Source organism: Meriones unguiculatus, chromosome 3 (assembly GCF_030254825.1).
Source record: "Meriones unguiculatus strain TT.TT164.6M chromosome 3, Bangor_MerUng_6.1, whole genome shotgun sequence".
NCBI lineage: Eukaryota > Metazoa > Chordata > Mammalia > Rodentia > Muridae > Meriones > Meriones unguiculatus.
The window spans coordinates 178,128,495-178,134,675 of record NC_083351.1 but is presented as its reverse complement, the minus strand read 5'-3'; positions in this window follow the sequence as shown (position 1 = coordinate 178,134,675).

Sequence of the window (6,181 nt, the reverse complement as noted above, 5' to 3'; positions counted from 1 at the left end):
CATGCTTAACTGATGGCAGATGATACAGAAATCTTTCCATACTGATTAATGTTAAATACCCCAAAGTACAAAGAAGAATGTGATACTTCTAGAGCAAACACAAGATATTATTAATTCAAGTTACTATGATTCAAAGTTTAAAATGAATATAAGGTGGGAAGGCCCATGTTACCTCAGGCAGCGCCACTCTGGGCAGATGGCCTGGCTGTAGAAGAAAGGCGGTGAACAAAGCCAAGCCAGCATGCAGCACTCCATCACGGCTTCGGCTCCCTTCCACTCCTGCCTCCAGGTTTCTGCCCTGACTTCCCTCGGTGATGAACTGTTACCTGGAAGTGAAAACGAAACAAATCCTTTCCTCCCTGAGCTGCTTTTGGTCAATGTTTTATCAAAGCAACACAAATCTAAACTAAGACAAAGCTTTCCTGCCTTTATCCCACACACACATTTTCAAAGCAGCATTATTTTTCTCTATCTTCCCCAAGTGGTTTCTCTGTGTGGAACAATATAAATGCAGCTTCCCCTTTCTTCCCTTCAAATGGAGGAATTCATGTAAACAGTACATTGTTCCCTTTATACCTAATGTACATATTGGAAATTTTCTATCAATATATAAAGAGCTTTTTAATTGTAGTGTAATTGTGTGTATGACAATATCTTGCTATACAGCCCAGGATAGCCTTGAACTCACTCGCCTTTTACACCAACCTCGAGTGTTGTGATTACAGGCGTGCGGCTCTACGGCTGGTCCTTTTATTATTTTAACAGCTGGTCCATAATACAAGTACCTGTCAGTCACTTAACTGTTCTGCCAGAGCATGCTCTTCTCAGCCTTCCACAGCTGCCGTGTCACCTCCTCCAAGGCTCAGGAGATAGCGCTGATGGGTATTAGCTTCTGCTGCATGTCTGAGGCTCTCAGAGAGCAAAGAAACAGGTGACGGGCAAGAAGACTTGAGAAGGCACACAGCAGCTTCGAAGGTCCGATAGTCTCCAGCAGGACAGACTTCCACTCCATGAAGACTGGAGACGTGGCTGTTTCCTCACACACAGGAAGTCAAGGCTGTCTAACACGGCCCCTAACAGATGAGGAAAATGAAAAAATGAAGTATTCCTCAGAGAAGCAGGCAGGTCTCAGAAGGCGGGCAGCCAAGAGATGCTCATAGTTCCAGACCACACCCATAGTGAGCACCATGACCACCCCTGTCACAGTGCCCCACGCGCACTGTCCTCCTACCCCAGGAAAGGTGTCAGATGAACACTGAAAAGCTATGCTACACTGCGTCAAGTAAGTGTGCCCTGGCGTCACACGTGAAGAGGTGCACAGCACATGCCCCACAGCCCTGTACTGCAGAAGCTGCTGAGCACCTGCGACCCTGCTGAGCCACCTTACCGGGTGGAGACCTGTCTCAGTGCTGATGGCTGCTGAGTCCAGACAGTTCTGATGAAGAAGGGAGACTGGAACATTCTTAGAGTGGGGCAGAAGTGAAGTCTGTGTACTAACTGGCCTTTCCCTCCATCAAGGTCTCTCTGAAGAACGAGAGCTGTTTCACCAACACATGCTTCACACTGAGCAGGGCTTGGTGCTCTCCAGCCCTGAGAGGAAGAGTTAGCATCTCGGAATGAGCCTCCTAATTGTTTATCCAATACAAAACGATCAGCCCTGAAATCATGTACACAAACCACACGAAATGCCCTCAACAGGTCAGGTTATAGATTTATCCACATATGCACCGCCCCTGTGTGTGTGTGTGTGTGTGTGTGTGTGTGTGATGTGTATGTTATATGTAACAATAATCAGAGAGACCATCAGTCTGAGATGGAGTGAGGGAGGGAGAGTGGACTTTAGAGTGTAAGAAAAAGGAAACACAGGGGAGGGCTGGGGAGGGGACATGGATAGTCAAGGACGACAGAGAAGGGGAAAGTGACACAATTATATCTTAAAAATGTTAACAAAAAATGCCAGAGCCCGCCAGCAGAGTCGAACGGTTCTTGAGTCAGAGTAAGAATTAAAATTAATAAACTAACACACAACATGTGGGACCTTTCTGAGGGGCTCTAGTGGAGACTAGACTCGACCAGTCCCCTGGCTTTATTTTAGACTGCTTTTAAGCCAGAGTAAAAACAATGGGTTAAATTCACAAGGAGGTGAAAAAAGAGGTGTGATCTTGACAAGCTCTCCCACCTGCTGTCACAAACAAAAGGAGATGGACTTGGAAATTCTTCCCTGACTTCAGTGAAGGCCTAGTAAAACCACTCTTTCCACTGAGATTTAAATATGAAAGCAGCTGCTAGAACATCAGCTCCCAACAGGTCTCCCTTTTTTATTTTTTAAAATTTGACTATAACTTAAGAGTTATGGAGCAGAAGATTGTGCCTGTCTTAGGTTGTTTCTCTCGTAAGATATATTATTACCTGTCATTGGTACATGGATTCCATCATTCATGCCCTGCCTTGGGTTGAATATATCCCAGAGAAACATTACTCGTCATTGACTACCAATCTCTGCTAGGGTAGACACTGGGGTTTAATCTTACGCAGATCAGCTCAGCTTTAACATTCTAGTTACCTTGTTTTTTTTTTGGTCTTTTTGTTATTTTGTCTTTTTTTTTTTTTTTTTTTTTTTTTTTTTTTTTTTTTTTTTTCCAGAGCTGAGGACCGAACCCAGGGCCTTGCGCTTGCTAGGCAAGCGCTCTACCACTGAGCTAAATCCCCAACCCCCAGCTTTAACATTCTATAAGGCCTTCAGGCACATTTTAATTGTTACCAATAGGAACGCATCTCCTATCACAAGCCAAGTCCAAAATAACACTCCACAAAAGTGACTTAACAAATGACTCTTTGTGTAAATACCAAGTCTGAGAAACATTCACAGGAACCATAGTAAAAGGCTGTCGAACAATCAGAACCATTTGAAAGCTTACAAATACAGTTTGTCAGTTTACATTGAAGGCAAGAAACATTAAAGTTTGAATCTTGTTAACATTTCCAAACAACAAAACAAAAGGAGAATTTACATAGGCAGTTACAGGGCCTCCCAAGAGTTTTTGAAGCAAGCTTGTTTTGGTCTGTTGAAAACCAGAATCAGACCAAAGTTTCACAGTTAGTCCTCTTTTTTATTCTTCCTGATTTTGTTGAGAATTTTCCTCATTAACAGAACAATCAAATCCAGTCCATTGTATAAGAGGTTTCTCTTCATGATACCTTCTCCCAGGAGCAGGATGAAACAAAAGTGGGTCAGGAGCTTAAGTCCAATGCAGCTTTTTGGTCTCAGTCAGGGCAGAATTTACGATTGTCTGCAGCGGGAACATTCTCTTTCTGGGGAACAACTCCGGCAAACCGTACCAGCCTTTCTGGGATCCACCTGGGTCCTTCTGTGTCCTGTGGAAAAATGCAAACATGCCCTCTTCCCCATATTAATACGGGGTCGGGGCCCTGCCATATTCCAGTAATTGGATCTTTTCATTTTACTTGGGCATAATTATCTTTGGTATTAGGATGCCACAATCGATCTGTGGCAGAATGGCCTTGTATATCCACATTCAAAAAATTAAAAATAAAGAGAGCATGATTAATATTTGGGGATATGACTCCCCCTTTTTTATTTTTTGCAATCGGTTTTTAAGAGATCCATGGGCTTGTTCTATAATTTTTTGGCCTTGAGGATTATATGGAACGCCTGTTTTATGATTTATATTAATGGAAGGAATACCAATTGCAGCAAAACACTTTAAGCAATGACTTATAACATGTTTGGTGGCTTTTCCTGTTAAGGGAGTTGCCATAATAAATCCTGAAAAATTGTCAATTGGTGCATGAACATATTTTAGTTTTCCAAATTCTGGGACATGAGTTACATCCATTTGCCACAAATGTTTGGGAGTCAAGCCTCTAGGATTGACACCATAATGAGGTACATTAAAATGTTTAGGACAAGAGGAACATGATCTTATAATTTGTCTAGTGGCTTTTCTGGTAATATTATATTGTTTGTTTTTTTTAAACTCTTGCTATTTTGATGATGTAATGCATGAGAATTTTGAGCCAATTCTTGTTGAGTTAATGATAGAAGGATAGAAGACCCTAGAGATGACAGGAGTTCCACAAGAAGACCAACAGAACCAATTGACCAGAGCCCACAGGAGGGGGATTGGCCTGTGGAGACTGAAGCAGCAATCAAGGACCATACACAGACTGGATGTAGGTCCCCTACACAGATGTAACCCATAAGCAACTCGGTCCTCATATAAGTCTGTTGTTGTAGATGGCTTCAAAATAGTCACTATCAAATTAAGAGATGGGGCAGTGTTGGGGGAAGTAGGCAGGTCATAGAAACCAGTCTAGAAATTCCAAGAGTTCCCAAGCTTAAAGCGATGTCTAGTTAAGATATGTGGAAAGGTTGAGAATCAAATACAACAAACATCCTCTACATTTTGGGAGAATTTGCATTGCCAAAAGAAATTCATGCCTTCCCTTTAGCTAAACATGTGACTCTTTAATCCTTAAGGTAACACTCTGAGTGAACTGGCCTTGGAGGATAATAAATAAAGCAGAACCTGGATTCAGAGCCAGAATAGAGTGAACAGAAGACAGAGTGTCACCAACTGTCTCCCCTTATCTTGTTCCATGTGGACCAGGACATGTCTCAGGGGGCTGATATAGAGAAAGAACCAGACTCTTGAATGAATACAGGGAAAGAGAAATTAACTCCATTGTCACTGAGCCATTTTAGATTATGACTGTGTGTGTGTGTGTGTGTGTGTGTGTGTGTGTGTGTGTGTATGGGTTCCTGTATGTGTGTGTGACTGGTACAGGTTTTCATGTGTGCATGTATGTTTGGAGGCCAGGTGTCAACCTTGAGTGTTGATTGCCAGAGGATGTCCACTGTATTTGGAGACCAGGTCTGTTGTTTTCCTGGAGCCCAGGAAGCCGAGCTAGAGGCTGGGCTGGCTGGCCAGCAGGCTGAGGCCTGGGAATCTGTGTCCATCTACCCAGTGCTTGGATTACAAGCATGTAACACTATGCTCCACCAAGCTCAGCTCTTTCATGTGGGTTCTGGGGATCAAACTCAGGTTCTCACACTTGCACAGCAAGGTCTTCACCAGCTGAGTTGTCTTCCAAGCCCTGGGGTCTTTTTATAGCAGCCTGGCTAACTACTGAAAGGTTTGGAACTGGGACATTTCCTTTTCCCTTAAATTTATTCTCCCAAGAGACTTGGAGAAAGGGCAATCCTCTTATTCTCATATCTGAGACTAAAATTTGAAGACTTTCTTGGTTCCGTTCCTTCCCAAATGCACAGCCTCAAGTCAAGAGTTGCATTTATGATTTAGTCTGGTGCTTCCAAGTCATGGAATAACCTCTCTTTCATCTTAAGAATTTAGTATCACCCTGCTAAAGAGCACTAGTAGTATATTTGTAAGTAAAATAAGGTTGGGTTTACCAGTCTACTACTGAAGTTGGGAAGAAACCTCTAAGGGCAGTCCAGGGCATCTCAGAAAAAACTTGGGCTGTGGAGCTGGCTTAGTCAGTAAGCTACTTCCCCTGAAAGCCCAGGGACCTCCGTTTGGATCCCTAGGATCCATACAAGAAGCCAAGCATGGTGGAATGCACCTGTAATCTCAATACTGGGGAAGCAGAGGCAGGAGGGTCTTGGGGGTTTGCTGGTCAGCTTGGCTAGCCACATTCATCCGCTCTTGGTTTAGTGAAAGAGTCTATCCTAGAAAACAAGGTGGATAGTGGTAGAGGAGGATGTTTGACACCAACTTCTACATATACACATATGCACACACACATACGCTCATTTGCACACACACACACACAAGATATTTTTTATGAAAGGAATGAAACAAGAAACCTACTATAGGATTTGGAGATGTTTCAGGAAGCTCTAGGTTGGGTGCCATTAGAAAACCACAACAGCTGAATGATTAGATAGCCCAATAAATCTCATTTATAATAAGTGGAGACAAACATAAAGCCAACCCTGCAATTGGTGGAGAAGCAGCTGTCAGTCATTTTAGCTAGAGGACAGACATGTTTATAGACGACAAAATGATCTTGTATTTACGACCCCAGAATGGTCTTGCCTGATGTTGATATTTTATGAGGTTATTTATGTCTGACAAGACATTCTGGGCAATGAGCATTAGGCCAGCTTGCTGAAATGGGGACTCCTAGCTCTAAAATT